Consider the following 19,563-nt stretch of genomic DNA (forward strand, 5'->3'; position numbering starts at 1 on the left):
CTCTCACTCTCTGTTAATCTCTCTCTCTTCTCTGTTAATCTCTCTCTCGCTCTCTCTGTTAATCTTTCTCTCGCTCTCTCTGTTAATCTTTCTCTCGCTCTCTCTGTTAATCTTTCTCTCGCTCTCTCTGTTAATCTTTCTCTCGCTCTCTCTGTTAATCTTTCTCTCGCTCTCTCTGTTAATCTTTCTCTCACGCTCTCTGTTAATCTCTCTCTCTCTATTAATCTCTCTCTCTGTTAATCTTTCTCTCGCTCTGTTAAACTCTCTCACTCTTTCTGTTAATATCTCTCTCCTCTCTCTGTTAATCTCTCTCCCTCTCTCTGTTAATCTCTCTCGCTCTCTCTGTTAATCTCTCTCTCTATCTCTGTTAATCTCTCTCTCACTCTGTCTGTTAATCTTTCTCTCGCTCTGTTAATCTCTCTCCCTCTCTCTGTTAATCTCTCACGCTCTCTCTGTTAATCTCTCTCTCGCCCTCTCTGTTAATCTCTCTCTCGCTCTCTCTGTTAATCTCTCACTCGCTCTCTGTTAATCTCTCTCACTCTCTGTTAATCTCTCTCTCACTCTCTGTTAATCTCTCTCTCGCTCTCTGTTAATCTCTCTCTCTATCTCTGTTAATCTCTCTCTCGCTCTGTCTGTTAATCTTTCTCTCGCTCTGTTAATCTCTCTCCCTCTCTCTGTTAATCTCTCACGCTCTCTCTGTTAATCTCTCTCTCGCCCTCTCTGTTAATATCTCTCTCACTCTCTCTGTTAATCTCTCTCTCTATCTCTGTTAATCTCTCTCTCGCTCTCTCTCGCTCTCTGTTAATCTCTCTCACACTCTCTTTGATAATCTCTCTCACGCTCTCTGTTAATCTCTCTCTCGATATCTCTGTTAATCTCTCTCTGTTAATCTCTCTCTCTCTGTTAATCTTTCTCTCTCTCTGTTAATCTTTCTCTCGCTCTGTTAAACTCTCTCACTCTTTCTGTTAATCTCTCTCCCTCTCTCTGTTAATCTCTCACGCTCTCTCTTTTAAACTCTCTCACTCTTTCTGTTAATCTCTCTCTCGCTCTCTCTGTTAATCTCTCTCTGTTAATCTCTCTCACACTCTCTTTGATAATCTCTCTCACGCTCTCTGTTAATCTCTCTCTCTCTATTAATCTCTCTCTCTCTCTCTGTTAATCTTTCTCTCGCTCTGTTAAACTCTCTCACTCTTTCTGTTAATCTCTCTCTCCCTCTCTCTGTTAATCTCTCACGCTCTCTCTGTTAATCTCTCTCTCGCTCTCTCTGTTAATCTCTCTCTCTCTCTCTGTTAATCTCTCTCTCGCTCTCTCTGTTAATCTCTCTCTCGCTCTCTCTGTTAATCTCTCTCTCTCTCTCTGTTAATCTCTCTCTCGCTCTCTCTGTTAATTTCTCTCTGTTAATCTCTCTCACACTCTCTTTGATAATCTCTCTCACGCTCTCTGTTAATCTCTCTCTCTCTATTAATCTCTTTCTCTCGCTCTGTTAAGCTCTCTCACTCTTTCTGTTAATATCTCTCTCCCTCTCTCTGTTAATCTCTCTCCCTCTCTCTGTTAATCTCTCTCGCTCTCTCTGTTAATCTCTCGCTTTCTCTGGTTATCTCTCTCTCACGCTCTCGGTTAATATCTCTCTCTTGCTCTCTGTTAATCTCTCTAACTCTCTCTGTTAATCTCTCTCTCACTCTCTCGCTGATAATCTTTCTCTCGCTCTCTGTTAATCTCTCTCTCGCTCTCTGTTAATCTCTCTCTCACTCTCTGTTAAACTCTCTCACTCTTTCTGTTAATCTCACTCTCGCTCTCTGGTAATCTCTCTCGCTCTCTGTTAATCTCTCTTGCTCTCTCCTTTAATCTCTCTCTCTCTGTTAATCTCTCTCTCCTTCTCGCTCTCTGTTAATCTCTCACTCTCTCGCTCATTCTGTTAATCTCTCTCACTCTCTCTGTTAATCTCTCTCTTGCTCTCTCTTAATCTCTCTCTTGCTCTCTGTTAATCTCTCTCTCACTCTCTCTGTTAATCTCTCACTCGCTCTCTGTTAATCTCTCACTCGCTCTCTGTTAATCTCTCTCTCTCTCTGTTAATTTCTCTTTCGTTCTCTGTCAATCTCACTCTCTCTCGCTCTCTCTGTTAATCTCTCTCGCTCTCTCTGTCAATCTCTCTCTCTTGCTCTCTCTGTTAATCTCTCACTCGCTCTCTGTTAATCTTTCTCTCGCTCTCTCTCGTTCTCTGTTAATCTCTCTCTCGCTCTCTGTTAATCTCTCACTCGCTCTCTGTTAATCTCTCACTCGCACTCTGTTAATCTCTCTCTCCCTCTCTGTTAATTTCTCTTTCGCTCTCTGTCAATCTCTCTCTCACTCTCTCTGTTAATCTTTCTCTCGCTCTGTTAATCTCTCTCACTCTTTCTGTTAATCTCTCTCGCTGTTAATCTCTCTCCTGCTCTCTTTTAATCTCTCTCTCCCTCTCTGTTAATCTCTCTCATGCTCTCTCTGTTAATCTCTCTCGCTCTCTCTGTTAATCTCTCTCGCTCTCTCTGTTAATCTCTCTCTCGTTCTCTGTTAATCTCGCTCTCTCTCACTCTCTCTGTTAATCTCTCTCTTGCTCTCTCTGTTAATCTCTCTCTTGCTCTCTGTTAATCTCTCTCACTCTCTCTGTTAATCTCTCTCACTCTCTCTGTTAATCTCTCTCGCTCTCTCTGTTAATCTCTCTCACTCTCTCTGTTAATCTCTCACTCGCTCTCTGTTAATCACTCTCTCGCTCATTCTGTTAATCTCTCTCGCTCTCTCTGTTAATCTATCTCTCGTTCTCTGTTAATCTCGCTCTCTCTCACTCTCTCTGTTAATCTCTCTCTTGCTCTCTCTGTTAATCTCTCTCTTGCTCTCTGTTAATCTCTCTCTCACTCTCTCTGTTAATCTCTCACTCGCTCTCTGTTAATCTCTCACTCGCTCTCTGTTAATCTCTCTCTCTCTCTCTGTTAATTTCTCTTTCGTTTCTCTGTCAATCTCTCTCTCACTCTCTCTCGCTCTCTCTGTTAATCTCTCTCTCTTGCTCTCTCTGTTAATCTCTCACTCGCTCTCTGTTAATCTTTCTCTCGCTCTCTCTCGTTCTCTGTTAATCTCTCTCTCGCTCTCTGTTAATCTCTCACTCGCTCTCTGTTAATCTCTCACTCGCACTCTGTTAATCTCTCTCTCGCTCTCTGTTAATCTCTCTCTTAATCTCTCTGTTAATCTCTCTCTTGCTCTCTGTTAATCTCTCTCTCACTCTCTCTGTTAATCTCTCACTCGCTCTCTGTTAATCTCTCACTCGCTCTCTGTTAATCTCTCTCTCTCTCTCTGTTAATTTCTCTTTCGTTCTCTGTCAATCTCTCTCTCACTCTCTCTCGCTCTCTCTGTTAATCTCTCTCTCTTGCTCTCTCTGTTAATCTCTCACTCGCTCTCTGTTAATCTTTCTCTCGCTCTCTCTCGTTCTCTGTTAATCTCTCTCTCGCTCTCTGTTAATCTCTCACTCGCTCTCTGTTAATCTCTCACTCGCACTCTGTTAATCTCTCTCTCGCTCTCTGTTAATCTCTCTCTCTCTCTGTTCATTTCTCTTTCGCTCTCTGTCAATCTCTCTCTCACTCTCTCTGTTAATCTTTCTCTCGCTCTGTTTATCTCTCTCACTCTTTCTGTTAATCTCTCTCGCTGTTAATCTCTCTCCTGCTCTCTTTTAATCTCTCTCTCCCTCTCTGTTAATCTCTCTCATGCTCTCTCTGTTAATCTCTCTCGCTCTCTCTGTTAATCTCTCTCGCTCTCTCTGTTAATCTCTCTCTCGTTCTCTGTTAATCTCGCTCTCTCTCACTCTCTCTGTTAATCTCTCTCTTGCTCTCTCTGTTAATCTCTCTCGCTCTCTCTGTTAATCTCTCTCACTCTCTCTGTTAATCTCTCACTCGCACTCTGTTAATCTCTCTCTCGCTCTCTGTTAATCTCTCACTCGCTCTCTGTTAATCTCTCACTCGCACTCTGTTAATCTCTCTCTCGCTCTCTGTTAATCTCTCTCTCTCTCTCTCTCTGTTAATTTCTCTTTCGCTCTCTGTCAATCTCTCTCTCACTCTCTCTCGCTCTCTCTGTTAATCTCTCTCTCGTTCTCTGTTAATCTCGCTCTCTCTCACTCTCTCTGTTAATCTCTCTCATGCTCTCTCTGTTAATCTCTCTCGCTCTCTCTGTTAATCTCTCACTCGCTCTCTGTTAATCTCTCACTCGCTCTCTGTTAATCTCTCTCTCTCTCTGTTAATTTCTCTTTCGCTCTCTGTCAATCTCTCTCGCTCTCTCTGTTAATCTCTCTCGCTCTCTCTGTTAATCTCTCTCTTGCTCTCTCTGTTAATCTCTCACTCGCTCTCTGTTAATCTTTCTCTCGTTCTCTCTCGCTCTCTTTTAATCTCTCTCTCGCTCTCTGTTAATCTCTCACTCGCTCTCTGTTAATCTCTCACTCGCACTCTGTTAATCTCTCTCTCGCTCTCTGTTAATCTCTCTCTCTCTGTTAATTTCTCTTTCGCTCTCTGTCAATCTCTCTCCCAAACTCTCTCGCTCTCTCTATTAATCTCTCTCATGCTCTCTCTGTTAATCTCTCTCGCTCTCTCTGTTAATCTCTCTCTTGCTCTCTGTTAATCTCTCTCACGCTCTCTGTTAATCTCTCTCGCTCTCTCTGTTAATCTCTCACTCGCTCTCTGTTAATTTCTCTTTCGCTCTGTCTTTCTCTCACTCTGTTAATCTCTCTCACTCTTTCTGTTAATCTCTCTCGCTGTTAATCTCTCTCTTGCTCTCTTTTAATCTCTCTCTCCCTCTCTGTTAATCTCTCTCATGCTCTCTCTGTTAATCTCTTTCACTCTCTCTGTTAATCTCTCTCACTCTCTCTGTTAATCTCTCTCTCTCTATCTCTTTTAATCTCTCTCTCGCTCTCTGTTAATTTCTCTTTCGCTCCCTGTCAATCTCTCTCTTGCTCTCTGTTAATCTCTCTCTCGCCCTCTCTGTTAATCTCTCTTGCTCTCTCTGTTAATCTTTCTCTCGCTCTGTTAATCTCTCTCACTCTTTCTGTTAATCTCTCTCTCGCTGTCAATCTCTCTCCTGCTCTCTTTTAATCTCTCTCTCCCTCTCTGTTAATCTCTCTCACGCTCTCTCTGTTAATCTCTCTCTCTTGCTCTCTGTTAATCTCTCTCTCACTCTCTCGCTCTCTGTTAATCTTTCTCTCGCACTCTCTCGCTCTCTGTTAATCTCTCTCTCACTCTCTGTTAATCTCGCTCTCTGTTAATCTCTCTCTCTGTTAATCTCTCTCTCACTCTCTGTTAATCTCGCTCTCTGTTAATCTCTCTCTCTGTTAATCTCTCTCTCACTCTCTGTTAATCTCGCTCTCTGTTAATCTCGCTCTCTGTTAATCTCTCTCTCTGTTAATCTCTCTCTCACTCTCTGTTAATCTCGCTCTCTGTTAATCTTTCTCTCGCTCTCTCTCGCTCTCTGTTAATCCCTCTCGCTCTCTGTTAATCTCTCTTGCTCTCTCCTTTAATCTTTCTCTCTCTGTTAATCTCTCTCTCCTTCTCGCTCTCTGTTAATCTCTCACTCTCTCGCTCATTCTGTTAATCTCTCTCGCTCTCTCTGTTAATCTTTCTCATGCTCTCTGTTAATCTCTCTCGCTCTCTCTGTTAATCTATCTCCCTCTCTGTTAATCTCTCTCGCTCTCTCTGTTAATCTCTCACTCGCTCTCTGTTAATCCCTCACTTGCTCTCTGTTAATCTCTCACTCGCTCTCTGTTAATCTCTCTCTCGCTCTCTGTTAATCTCTCTCTCTCTGTTAATTTCTCTTTCGCTCTCTGTCAATCTCTCTCTCACTCTCTGTCGCTCTCTCTGTTAATCTCTCTCGCTCTCTCTGTTAATCTCTCTCTCGCTCTCTCTGTTAATCTCTCTCTTGCTCTCTCTGTTAATCTCTCTCTTGCTCTCTCTGTTAATCTCTCTCTCGCTCTCTCTGTTAATCTCTCTCTTGCTCTCTGTTAATCTCTCTCAAACTCTCTGTTAATCTCTCTCGCTCTCTCTGTTAATCTCTCTCCCGCTCTCTGTCAATCTCTCTCTCACTCTCTGTCGCTCTCTCTGTTAATCTCTCTCGCTCTCTCTGTTAATCTCTCTCTCACTCTCTCTGTTAATCTCTCTCTTGCTCTCTCTGTTAATCTCTCTCGCTCTCTCTGTTAATCTCTCTCACTCTCTCTGTTAATCTCTCACTCGCACTCTGTTAATCTCTCTCTCGCTCTCTGTTAATCTCTCACTCGCTCTCTGTTAATCTCTCACTCGCACTCTGTTAATCTCTCTCTCGCTCTCTGTTAATCTCTCTCTCTCTCTCTGTTAATTTCTCTTTCGCTCTCTGTCAATCTCTCTCTCACTCTCTCTCGCTCTCTCTATTAATCTCTCTCATGCTCTCTCTGTTAATCTCTCTCGCTCTCTCTGTTAATCTCTCACTCGCTCTCTGTTAATCTCTCACTCGCTCTCTGTTAATCTCTCTCTCTCTCTGTTAATTTCTCTTTCGCTCTCTGTCAATCTCTCTCGCTCTCTCTGTTAATCTCTCTCGCTCTCTCTGTTAATCTCTCTCTTGCTCTCTCTGTTAATCTCTCACTCGCTCTCTGTTAATCTTTCTCTCGTTCTCTCTCGCTCTCTTTTAATCTCTCTCTCGCTCTCTGTTAATCTCTCACTCGCTCTCTGTTAATCTCTCACTCGCACTCTGTTAATCTCTCTCTCGCTCTCTGTTAATCTCTCTCTCTCTGTTAATTTCTCTTTCGCTCTCTGTCAATCTCTCTCCCAAACTCTCTCGCTCTCTCTATTAATGTCTCTCATGCTCTCTCTGTTAATCTCTCTCGCTCTCTCTGTTAATCTCTCTCTTGCTCTCTGTTAATCTCTCTCACGCTCTCTGTTAATCTCTCTCGCTCTCTCTGTTAATCTCTCACTCGCTCTCTGTTAATTTCTCTTTCGCTCTGTCTTTCTCTCACTCTGTTAATCTCTCTCACTCTTTCTGTTAATCTCTCTCGCTGTTAATCTCTCTCTTGCTCTCTTTTAATCTCTCTCTCCCTCTCTGTTAATCTCTCTCATGCTCTCTCTGTTAATCTCTCTCACTCTCTCTGTTAATCTCTCTCACTCTCTCTGTTAATCTCTCTCTCTCTATCTCTTTTAATCTCTCTCTCGCTCTCTGTTAATTTCTCTTTCGCTCCCTGTCAATCTCTCTCTTGCTCTCTCTGTTAATCTCTCTCTCGCCCTCTCTGTTAATCTCTCTTGCTCTCTCTGTTAATCTTTCTCTCGCTCTGTTAATCTCTCTCACTCTTTCTGTTAATCTCTCTCTCGCTGTCAATCTCTCTCCTGCTCTCTTTTAATCTCTCTCTCCCTCTCTGTTAATCTCTCTCACGCTCTCTCTGTTAATCTCTCTCTCTTGCTCTCTGTTAATCTCTCTCTCACTCTCTCGCTCTCTGTTAATCTTTCTCTCGCACTCTCTCGCTCTCTGTTAATCTCTCTCTCACTCTCTGTTAATCTCGCTCTCTGTTAATCTCTCTCTCTGTTAATCTCTCTCTCACTCTCTGTTAATCTCGCTCTCTGTTAATCTCTCTCTCTGTTAATCTCTCTCTCACTCTCTGTTAATCTCGCTCTCTGTTAATCTCGCTCTCTGTTAATCTCTCTCTCTGTTAATCTCTCTCTCACTCTCTGTTAATCTCGCTCTCTGTTAATCTTTCTCTCGCTCTCTCTCGCTCTCTGTTAATCCCTCTCGCTCTCTGTTAATCTCTCTTGCTCTCTCCTTTAATCTTTCTCTCTCTGTTAATCTCTCTCTCCTTCTCGCTCTCTGTTAATCTCTCACTCTCTCGCTCATTCTGTTAATCTCTCTTGCTCTCTCTGTTAATCTTTCTCATGCTCTCTGTTAATCTCTCTCGCTCTCTCTGTTAATCTATCTCCCTCTCTGTTAATCTCTCTCGCTCTCTCTGTTAATCTCTCACTCGCTCTCTGTTAATCCCTCACTTGCTCTCTGTTAATCTCTCACTCGCTCTCTGTTAATCTCTCTCTCGCTCTCTGTTAATCTCTCTCTCTCTGTTAATTTCTCTTTCGCTCTCTGTCAATCTCTCTCTCACTCTCTGTCGCTCTCTCTGTTAATCTCTCTCGCTCTCTCTGTTAATCTCTCTCTCGCTCTCTCTGTTAATCTCTCTCTTGCTCTCTCTGTTAATCTCTCTCTTGCTCTCTCTGTTAATCTCTCTCTCGCTCTCTCTGTTAATCTCTCTCTTGCTCTCTGTTAATCTCTCTCGCTCTCTCTGTTAATCTCTCTCCCGCTCTCTGTCAATCTCTCTCTCACTCTCTGTCGCTCTCTCTGTTAATCTCTCTCGCTCTCTCTGTTAATCTCTCTCTCACTCTCTCTGTTAATCTCTCTCTTGCTCTCTCTGTTAATCTCTCTCGCTCTCTCTGTTAATCTCTCTCACTCTCTCTGTTAATCTCTCACTCGCACTCTGTTAATCTCTCTCTCTCTGTTAATCTCTCACTCGCTCTCTGTTAATCTCTCTCGCTCTCTGTTAATCTCTCTCTCGCTCTCTGTTAATCTCTCTCTCTCTCTGTTAATTTCTCTTTCGCTCTCTGTCAATCTCTCTCTCACTCTCTCTCGCTCTCTATTAATCTCTCTCATGCTCTCTCTGTTAATCTCTCTCGCTCTCTCTGTTAATCTCTCACTCGCTCTCTGTTAATCTCTCACTCGCTCTCTGTTAATCTCTCTCTCTCTCTGTTAATTTCTCTTTCGCTCTCTGTCAATCTCTCTCGCTCTCTCTGTTAATCTCTCTCGCTCTCTCTGTTAATCTCTCTCTTGCTCTCTCTGTTAATCTCTCACTTTCGCTCTCTGTTAATCTTTCTCTCGTTCTCTCTCGCTCTCTTTAATCTCTCTCTCGCTCTCTGTTAATCTCTCACTCGCTCTCTGTTAATCTCTCACTCGCACTCTGTTAATCTCTCTCTCGCTCTCTGTTAATCTCTCTCTCTGTTAATTTCTCTTTCGCTCTCTGTCAATCTCTCTCACTCTCTCTCGCTCTCTCTATTAATCTCTCTCATGCTCTCTCTGTTAATCTCTCTCGCTCTCTCTGTTAATCTCTCTCTCTCTGTTAATCTCTCTCACGCTCTCTGTTAATCTCTCTCGCTCTCTCTGTTAATCTCTCACTCGCTCTCTGTTAATTTCTCTTTCGCTCTGTCTTTCTCTCTCTGTTAATCTCTCTCACTCTTTCTGTTAATCTCTCTCTGTTAATCTCTCTCTTGCTCTCTTTTAATCTCTCTCTCCCTCTGTTAATCTCTCTCATGCTCTCTCTGTTAATCTCTCTCACTCTCTCTGTTAATCTCTCTCACTCTCTCTGTTAATCTCTCTCTCTCTTTTAATCTCTCTCTCGCTCTCTGTTAATTTCTCTTTTCGCTCCCTGTCAATCTCTCTTGCTCTCTCTGTTAATCTCTCTCTCCCTCTCTGTTAATCTCTCTTGCTCTCTCTGTTAATCTTTCTCTCCTCTCTGTTAATCTCTCTCACTCTTTCTGTTAATCTCTCTCTCGCTGTCAATCTCTCTCCTGCTCTCTTTTAATCTCTCTCTCCCTCTCTGTTAATCTCTCTCACGCTCTCTCTGTTAATCTCTCTCTCTTGCTCTCTGTTAATCTCTCTCTCACTCTCTCGCTCTCTGTTAATCTTTCTCTCTTCTCTCGCTCTCTGTTAATCTCTCTCTCACTCTCTGTTAATCTCGCTCTCTGTTAATCTCTCTCTCTGTTAATCTCTCTCTCACTCTCTGTTAATCTCGCTCTCTGTTAATCTCTCTCTCTGTTAATCTCTCTCTCACTCTCTGTTAATCTCTCTCTGTTAATCTCGCTCTCTGTTAATCTCTCTCTCTGTTAATCTCTCTCTCACTCTCTGTTAATCTCGCTCTCTGTTAATCTTTCTCTCTTCTCTCGCTCTCTGTTAATCCCTCTCGCTCTCTGTTAATCTCTCTTGCTCTCTCCTTTAATCTTTCTCTCTCTGTTAATCTCTCTCTTGCTCTTCTCGCTCTCTGTTAATCTCTCATCTCTCGCTCATTCTGTTAATCTCTCTCTCTCTCTGTTAATCTTTCTCATGCTCTCTGTTAATCTCTCTCGCTCTCTCTGTTAATCTATCTCCCTCTCTGTTAATCTCTCTCTCTCTCTGTTAATCTCTCACTCTCTCTGTTAATCCCTCACTTGCTCTCTGTTAATCTCTCACTCGCTCTCTGTTAATCTCTCTCTCGCTCTCTGTTAATCTCTCTCTCGCTCTCTGTTAATTTCTCTTTCGCTCTCTGTCAATCTCTCTCTCTCTCTCTGTCGCTCTCTCTGTTAATCTCTCTCGCTCTCTCTGTTAATCTCTCTCTGCTCTCTGTTAATCTCTCTCTTGCTCTCTCTGTTAATCTCTCTCTTGCTCTCTCTGTTAATCTCTCTCTCGCTCTCTCTGTTAATCTCTCTCTTGCTCTCTCTCAAACTCTCTGTTAATCTCTCTCGCTCTCTCTGTTAATCTCTCTCCCGCTCTCTGTCAATCTCTCTCTCACTCTCTGTCTCTCTCTGTTAATCTCTCTCGCTCTCTCTGTTAATCTCTCTCTCCTCTCTCTGTTAATCTCTCTCTTGCTCTCTCTGTTAATCTCTCTCGCTCTCTCTGTTAATCTCTCTCACTCTCTCTGTTAATCTCTCACTCGCACTCTGTTAATCTCTCTCTCGCTCTCTGTTAATCTCTCACTCGCTCTCTGTTAATCTCTCACTCGCACTCTGTTAATCTCTCTCTCGCTCTCTGTTAATCTCTCTCTCTCTCTGTTAATTTCTCTTTCGCTCTCTGTCAATCTCTCTCTCACTCTCTCTCGCTCTCTCTATTAATCTCTCTCATGCTCTCTCTGTTAATCTCTCTCGCTCTCTCTGTTAATCTCTCACTCGCTCTCTGTTAATCTCTCACTCGCTCTCTGTTAATCTCTCTCTCTCTCTGTTAATTTCTCTTTCGCTCTCTGTCAATCTCTCTCGCTCTCTCTGTTAATCTCTCTCGCTCTCTCTGTTAATCTCTCTCTTGCTCTCTCTGTTAATCTCTCACTCGCTCTCTGTTAATCTTTCTCTCGTTCTCTCTCGCTCTCTTTTAATCTCTCTCTCGCTCTCTGTTAATCTCTCACTCGCTCTCTGTTAATCTCTCACTCGCACTCTGTTAATCTCTCTCTCGCTCTCTGTTAATCTCTCTCTCTCTGTTAATTTCTCTTTCGCTCTCTGTCAATCTCTCTCCCACTCTCTCTCGCTCTCTCTATTAATCTCTCTCATGCTCTCTCTGTTAATCTCTCTCGCTCTCTCTGTTAATCTCTCTCTTGCTCTCTGTTAATCTCTCTCACGCTCTCTGTTAATCTCTCTCGCTCTCTCTGTTAATCTCTCACTCGCTCTCTGTTAATTTCTCTTTCGCTCTGTCTTTCTCTCGCTCTGTTAATCTCTCTCACTCTTTCTGTTAATCTCTCTCGCTGTTAATCTCTCTCTTGCTCTCTTTTAATCTCTCTCTCCCTCTCTGTTAATCTCTCTCATGCTCTCTCTGTTAATCTCTCTCACTCTCTCTGTTAATCTCTCTCACTCTCTCTGTTAATCTCTCTCTCTCTATCTCTTTTAATCTCTCTCTCGCTCTCTGTTAATTTCTCTTTCGCTCCCTGTCAATCTCTCTCTTGCTCTCTCTGTTAATCTCTCTCTTGCCCTCTCTGTTAATCTCTCTTGCTCTCTCTGTTAATCTTTCTCTCGCTCTGTTAATCTCTCTCACTCTTTCTGTTAATCTCTCTCTCGCTGTCAATCTCTCTCCTGCTCTCTTTTAATCTCTCTCTCCCTCTCTGTTAATCTCTCTCACGCTCTCTCTGTTAATCTCTCTCTCTTGCTCTCTGTTAATCTCTCTCTCACTCTCTCGCTCTCTGTTAATCTTTCTCTCGCACTCTCTCGCTCTCTGTTAATCTCTCTCGCTCTCTCTGTTAATCTATCTCCCTCTCTGTTAATCTCTCTCGCTCTCTCTGTTAATCTCTCACTCGCTCTCTGTTAATCCCTCACTTGCTCTCTGTTAATCTCTCACTCGCTCTCTGTTAATCTCTCTCTCGCTCTCTGTTAATCTCTCTCTCTCTCTGTTAATTTCTCTTTCGCTCTCTGTCAATCTCTCTCTCACTCTCTGTCGCTCTCTCTGTTAATCTCTCTCGCTCTCTCTGTTAATCTCTCTCTCGCTCTCTCTGTTAATCTCTCTCTTGCTCTCTCTGTTAATCTCTCTCTTGCTCTCTCTGTTAATCTCTCTCGCTCTCTCTGTTAATCTCTCTCTTGCTCTCTGTCAATCTCTCTCGCTCTCTCTGTTAATCTCTCTCGCTCTCTCTGTTAATCTCTCTCTTGCTCTCTCTGTTAATCTCTCACTCGCTCTCTGTTAATCTTTCTCTCGTTCTCTCTCGCTCTCTTTTAATCTCTCTCTCGCTCTCTGTTAATCTCTCACTCGCTCTCTGTTAATCTCTCACTCGCTCTCTGTTAATCTCTCACTCGCACTCTGTTAATCTCTCTCTCGCTCTCTGTTAATCTCTCTCTCTCTGTTAATTTCTCTTTCGCTCTCTGTCAATCTCTCTCCCACTCTCTCTCGCTCTCTCTATTAATCTCTCTCATGCTCTCTCTGTTAATCTCTCTCGCTCTCTCTGTTAATCTCTCTCTTGCTCTCTGTTAATCTCTCTCACGCTCTCTGTTAATCTCTCTCGCTCTCTCTGTTAATCTCTCACTCGCTCTCTGTTAATTTCTCTTTCGCTCTGTCTTTCTCTCGCTCTGTTAATCTCTCTCACTCTTTCTGTTAATCTCTCTCGCTGTTAATCTCTCTCTTGCTCTCTTTTAATCTCTCTCTCCCTCTGTTAATCTCTCTCATGCTCTCTCTGTTAATCTCTCTCACTCTCTCTGTTAATCTCTCTCACTCTCTCTGTTAATCTCTCTCTCTCTATCTCTTTTAATCTCTCTCTCGCTCTCTGTTAATTTCTATTTCGCTCCCTGTCAATCTCTCTCTTGCTCTCTCTGTTAATCTCTCTTGCTCTCTCTGTTAATCTTTCTCTCGCTCTGTTAATCTCTCTCACTCTTTCTGTTAATCTCTCTCTCGCTGTCAATCTCTCTCCTGCTCTCTTTTAATCTCTCTCTCCCTCTCTGTTAATCTCTCTCACGCTCTCTCTGTTAATCTCTCTCTCTTGCTCTCTGTTAATCTCTCTCTCACTCTCTCGCTCTCTGTTAATCTTTCTCTCGCACTCTCTCGCTCTCTGTTAATCTCTCTCTCACTCTCTGTTAATCTCGCTCTCTGTTAATCTCTCTCTCTGTTAATCTCTCTCTCACTCTCTGTTAATCTCGCTCTCTGTTAATCTCTCTCTCACTCTCTGTTAATCTCGCTCTCTGTTAATCTCGCTCTCTGTTAATCTCTCTCTCTGTTAATCTCTCTCTCACTCTCTGTTAATCTCGCTCTCTGTTAATCTTTCTCTCGCTCTCTCTCGCTCTCTGTTAATCCCTCTCGCTCTCTGTTAATCTCTCTTGCTCTCTCCTTTAATCTTTCTCTCTCTGTTAATCTCTCTCTCCTTCTCGCTCTCTGTTAATCTCTCACTCTCTCGCTCATTCTGTTAATCTCTCTCGCTCTCTCTGTTAATCTTTCTCACGCTCTCTGTTAATCTCTCTCGCTCTCTCTGTTAATCTATCTCCCTCTCTGTTAATCTCTCTCGCTCTCTCTGTTAATCTCTCACTCGCTCTCTGTTAATCCCTCACTTGCTCTCTGTTAATCTCTCACTCGCTCTCTGTTAATCTCTCTCTCGCTCTCTGTTAATCTCTCTCTCTCTCTGTTAATTTCTCTTTCGCTCTCTGTCAATCTCTCTCTCACTCTCTGTCGCTCTCTCTGTTAATCTTTCTCGCTCTCTCTGTTAATCTCTCTCTCGCTCTCTCTGTTAATCTCTCTCTTGCTCTCTCTGTTAATCTCTCTCTTGCTCTCTCTGTTAATCTCTCTCTCGCTCTCTCTGTTAATCTCTCTCTTGCTCTCTGTTAATCTCTCTCAAACTCTCTGTTAATCTCTCTCGCTCTCTCTGTTAATCTCTCTCCCGCTCTCTGTTAATCTCTCTCTCTCGCTCTCTCTGTTAATCTCTCACTCGCTCTCTGTTAATCTCTCTCTCAATCTCTGTTAATCTCGCTCTCTGTTAATCTCTCTCTCGCTCTCTGTTAATCTCACTCTCGCTCTCTGTTAATCTTTCTCTCTCTCTCTCTCGCTCTCTGTTAATCTCTTGCTCTCTCCTTTAATCTTTCTCTCTCTGTTAATCTCTCTCTCCTTCTCGCACTCTGTTAATCTCTCACTCTCTCGCTCATTCTGTTAATCTCTCTCGCTCTCTCTGTTAATCTTTCTCACACTCTCTGTTAATCTCTCTCGCTCTCTCTGTTAATCTCTCTCGTTCTCTGTTAATTTCTCTTTCGCTCTCTGTCAATCTCTCTCTCACTCTCTATCGCTCTCTCTGTTAATCTCTCTCGGTCTCTCTCTCGCTCTCTCTGTTAATCTCTCTAGCTCTCTCTGTTAATCTCTCTCTCGCTCTCTCTGTTAATCTCTCTCTTGCTCTCTCTGTTAATCTCTCTCTCGCTCTCTCTGTTAATCTCTCTCACGCTCTCTGTTAATCTCTCTTGCTCTCTCTGTCAATCTCTCTCTTGCTCTCTGCTAATCTCTCTCTTGCTCTCTCTGTTAATCTCTCTCGCTCTCTCTGTTAATCTTTCTCTCGCTCTGTTATTCTCTCTAACTCTTACTGTTAATCTCTCTCTCGCTGTTAATCTCTCTCCTGCTCTCTTTTAATCTCTCTCTCCCTCTCTGTTAATCTCTCTCATGCTCTCTCTGTTAATCTCTCTTGCTCTCTCTGTTAATCTCTCTCGCTCTCTGTTAATCTCTCTCCTGCTCTCTTTTAATCTCTCTCTCCCTCTCTGTTAATCTCTCTCATGCTCTCTCTGTTAATCTCTCTCTCGCTCTCTGTTAATTTCTCTTTCGCTCTCTGTTAATTTCTCTTTCGCTCTCTGTCAATCTCTCTCTCGCTCTCTCTGTTAATCTCTCTCGCTCTCTCTGTTAATCTCTCTCGCTCTCTCTGTTAATCTCTCTCGCTCCCTCTGTTAATCTCTCTCTCTCTATCTCTGTTAATCTGTCTCTCGCTCTCTGTTAATCTCTCTCTCACTCTCTCTGTTAATCTCTCTCTTGCTCTCTCTGATAATCTCTCTCTTGCTCTCTCTGTTAATCTCTCTCTCACTCTCTCTGTTAATCTCTCTCTTGCTCTCTCTGTTAATCTCTCTCTCGCTCTCTCTGTTAATCTCTCTCTCGCTCTCTCTGTTAATCTCTCTCTCGCTCTCTCTGTTAATCTCTCTCACGCTCTCTCTGTTAATCTCTCTCGCTCTCTCTGTTAATCTCTCTCGCTCTCTCTGTTAATCTCTCTCTCGCTCTCTCTGTTAATCTCTCTCACGCTCTCTCTGTTAATCTCTCTCACGGTCTCTCTGTTAATCTCTCTTGCTCTCTCTGTTAATCTCTCTCGCTCTCTCTGTTAATCTCTCTCGCTCTCTCTGTTAATCTCTCTCTCTCTATCTCTGTTAATCTGTCTCTCGCTCTCTGTTAATCTCTCTCTCTCACTCTCTCTGTTAATCTCTCTCTCGCTCTCACTGTTAATCTCTCTCTCTCGCTCTGTTAATCTCTCTCTCTCCCTCTGTTAATCTCTCTCTCTCGCTCTCTCTTTTAATCTCTCTCTCGCTCTCTATGTTAATCTCTTTCACTTACTCTTTTAATCTGTCTCTCACCCTCTCTGTTAATATCTCTCTCGATCTCTCTGTTAATTTCTCTCTCGCTCTCTCTGTTAATCTCTCTCTTGCTCTCTGTTAATCTCTCTCACGCTCTCTGTTAATCTCTCTCACGCTCTCTGTTAATCTCTCTCTCGCTCTCTGTTAATCTCTCTCTCGCTCTCTGTTAATCTTTCTCTCACTCTCTCTTGCTCTCTCTGTTAATCTCACTCTCTCTCGCTCTCTCTCTCTGTTTATCGCTCTCTGTTCAATCCTTGTTCCCTCTGTTTCTTTCTCCCTCCTCTCTCCTTCTGTCTTTTCTTAAGTCCTCTATGCCCTCAGGCTCCCTGAGGACTCTATTTCAATCACACTGGGCTAAAAATAGATCCCATCTGTAATGAAGCGATCGTGAGAGGAATAGAGTGGGACAATGAAAACACTGAGGCTCAGGGACCTCTGGCTAGCCTGAGCTGAGTGGATGGATTCCAACAAAAGCTCAGATTCTCTGTAAAGCTATCTACCATTGGCTAGGCTACTCTCCTGTTAGTAATAAAGAGTTACTGAGAGAAAATTATTTTTCTCAATGACGAGTGCCTCAATGAAACTGCTTTAAATGGATAATGTGATACAGCCCGACTGATGAAATGTGTTCTCTTGAAATTCATTTAATGTCTGTAGTCTGTAATCCAACTAGTTATCTGAATTATAATTGATGTAGTAAGTTCTCATTAAGCACAAACCTTTCAACGTTCATGTGTCTCTACGGCAGAGTCCCTGAGAGATAGGCAGACAAAGCCACGCATTCACAGTGCACTCAACATAACAATAAAGATAACAGTCCCTCCCTCTTTCCCCCTCACAGCAGTAGTGTGCTACAGTGTAAGAGCAGCAGTGAAGAACTAGTAAAATAGGTTTCATTCACATTCCTTTTCAAAGGTCTCTTTTAAGTCCACACTTTGAAGCCACAGAGGACGGACGAAAATACAGACAGAAAGCGATTAGAGGAGTTCACTTGCTTCTCAACTGCATTATTCCAGACAGTTTAGACACTGGGAAACTGAGAGAGAGGATATCACATCACTACCCAGCGACTCCTCCTCCAGGGTGTCTGTCAGCTGGCTCAGCATCCACTCCATTAGAGAGACTCTGAGACCAGGCTTGTGACTGCCGTTAGAATGAGAGATATCTGCTCTTGATATCACGTTTATGTGGTTATCGACTGGAAACCACGTCAGTTGTTGTGCTAAGGCAGAATGCCAGGTAAAAGAGTGAAAAGAACAAGCACGTTGTCTGAGCTTTCTTTATGGCAAGGTTATCTACTCTTCATGTTAGTCTCCTAACAACAAGGAGAAGAACGCTGTGAGGAGGAGATCCTTGTTCTACCCAATACGCATGCTTAGGGACTCTCCCAGAGTTGTCACCGGTCTGATGTTGTGTTGTAACTTGCTACAGTACTTGGCAGCGTCCCCTCCAGATCTCTGATGTCTCGCTGGCTTTATGTTGTTTGAAGTAATTAAATATCTGTCCTGGACATCTTCATATTCCCCTGTGCATTGTGACACGGCCTATCAGAACCACACTGTGTTCCACACGCTACCCTGGCTGCCAGCCAGGTGGCATCATTTAGGCTGCTCAGTCACCTGTTACTGGGAGAAACCATGAGGCTGTTGATGGGTTTATGCTCGCAAAGATGCTCCTTGGAAAGTTTCTCTCTCGCGACGTGCCAGCAGAAAGCCTCAGGTGCTTGAGACAGCCCAAGTGGGGCTAAACATTGTGGTCGTAGTCTTCACTGTGTCTAGATAACGGTAACAACTCCAAATGACAAATATAATTGTAGTGCACGATTTACACAATCTCACCAGAGGGACTCGGTAAAAGGCATTAGTGTAGAATGACATTATCGCTAGAGGGAAGGAGAGCGCGAGGGCCAATTTGAAATGAGCAAATTGCAAAGAAGGTTGCTACTGTTATAACGGTAATTCTTTTTTGTGTCCCTTTCCCATAGCTCTTTTTTGTGTCCCTTTCCCATAGCTCTAACCACCTGTACCACTGACAGGGAAAACAACAAACAGGTGACTGTTTGTTGTTTTCCCTGTCAGTGGTACAGGTGGTTAGTCCCAGGCAGGGCAGGTGACTGTTTGTTGTTTTCCCTGTCAGTGGTACAGGTGGTTAGTCCCAGGCAGGGCAGGTGACTGTTTGTTGTTTTCCCTGTCAGTGGTACAGGTGGTTAGTCCCAGGCAGGGCAGGTGACTGTTTGTTGTTTTCCCTGTCAGTGGTACAGGTGGTTAGTCCCAGGCAGGGCAGGTGACTGTTTGTTGTTTTCCCTGTCAGTGGTACAGGTGGTTAGTCCCAGGCAGGGCAGGTGACTGTTTGTTGTTTTCCCTGTCAGTGGTACAGGTGGTTAGTCCCAGGCAGGGCAGGTGACTGTTTGTTGTTTTCCTGTCAGTGGTACAGGTGGTTAGTCCCAGGCAGGGCAGGTGACTGTTTGTTGTTTTCCCTGTCAGTGGTACAGGTGGTTAGTCCCAGGCAGGGCAGGTGACTGTTTGTTGTTTTCCCTGTCAGTGGTACAGGTGGTTAGTCTCAGGCAGGGCAGGTGACTGTTTGTTGTTTTCCTGTCAGTGGTACAGGTGGTTAGTCCCAGGCAGGGCAGGTGACTGTTTGTTGTTTTCCTGTCAGTGGTACAGGTGGTTAGTCCCAGGCAGGGCAGGTGACTGTTTGTTGTTTTCCCTGTCAGTGGTACAGGTGGTTAGTCCCAGGCAGGGCAGGTGACTGTTTGTTGTTTTCCCTGTCAGTGGTACAGGTGGTTAGTCCCAGGCAGGGCAGGTGACTGTTTGTTGTTTTCCCTGTCAGTGGTACAGGTGGTTAGTCTCAGGCAGGGCAGGTGACTGTTTGTTGTTTTCCCTGTCAGTGGTACAGGTGGTTAGTCCCAGGCAGGGCAGGTGACTGTTTGTTGTTTTCCCTGTCAGTGGTACAGGTGGTTAGTCCCAGGCAGGGCAGGTGACTGTTTGTTGTTTTCCCTGTCAGTGGTACAGGTGGTTAGTCCCAGGCAGGGCAGGTGACTGTTTGTTGTTTTCCCTGTCAGTGGTACAGGTGGTTAGTCCCAGGCAGGGCAGGTGACTGTTTGTTGTTTTCCCTGTCAGTGGTACAGGTGGTTAGTCCCAGGCAGGGCAGGTGACTGTTTGTTGTTTTCCCTGTCAGTGGTACAGGTGGTTATAGTCCCAGGCAGGGCAGGTGACTGTTTGTTGTTTTCCCTGTCAGTGGTACAGGTGGTTAGTCCCAGGCAGGGCAGGTGACTGTTTGTTGTTTTCCCTGTCAGTGGTACAGGTGGTTAGTCCCAGGCAGGGCAGATAGGTAGAAACAGGGCCACATCGTACTGTACTTCTGAGCAGAACCAGAAGCACAGAAGAAACCTGTCTGCCTAATAATCCTTAACAGCCTCAGGTCCACATTGGCTGAGTAGACATGAGATGAGTCGAGCCACATTCTGAAGCAGCAGTCAGTCCTTTGAATCCTCAGTGCTAAGTGTGAGTCCCTCCCACACCTATGGCTGGCTAGCAGCCAATCAATGGACTGCCCCAGGCAGGGTGCCTTCCTGCTATAGGATAGCCTATGCGGAGTCGCCAGAACAGGCCAACATCCCTTTTCAGGGATTCTGTATGTTCATCCTAACTTCCGTCTTTCTCCGCCTGCTACGTTGGGTTAGCTATAGGACAGCAGAGACTCAGGGCCACGATAATGGAATACAGATCAGGTGTTGGAGAGAGAGTTGTCTGTCTCCTCTCCTGGTATAACG

General features: G+C 44.0%; 1 long non-coding RNA gene and 1 pseudogene across 1 annotated transcript; both read left to right on the forward strand.

Moving 5' to 3' along the window:
* Positions 1 to 19,563, forward strand: part of LOC118377046 (trafficking protein particle complex subunit 9-like) — a 459,082-nt pseudogene that overhangs the window by 219,964 nt on the left and 219,555 nt on the right.
* LOC127909351 (uncharacterized) lies at positions 17,861 to 18,955 on the forward strand. Its single transcript, XR_008070895.1, has 4 exons — positions 17,861 to 18,167; positions 18,225 to 18,340; positions 18,455 to 18,593; positions 18,652 to 18,955. It is a non-coding gene; the product is annotated as an uncharacterized LOC127909351 (long non-coding RNA).

The sequence above is a fragment of the Oncorhynchus keta genome, chromosome 19, assembly GCF_023373465.1.
Source record: "Oncorhynchus keta strain PuntledgeMale-10-30-2019 chromosome 19, Oket_V2, whole genome shotgun sequence".
Lineage (NCBI taxonomy): Eukaryota > Metazoa > Chordata > Actinopteri > Salmoniformes > Salmonidae > Oncorhynchus > Oncorhynchus keta.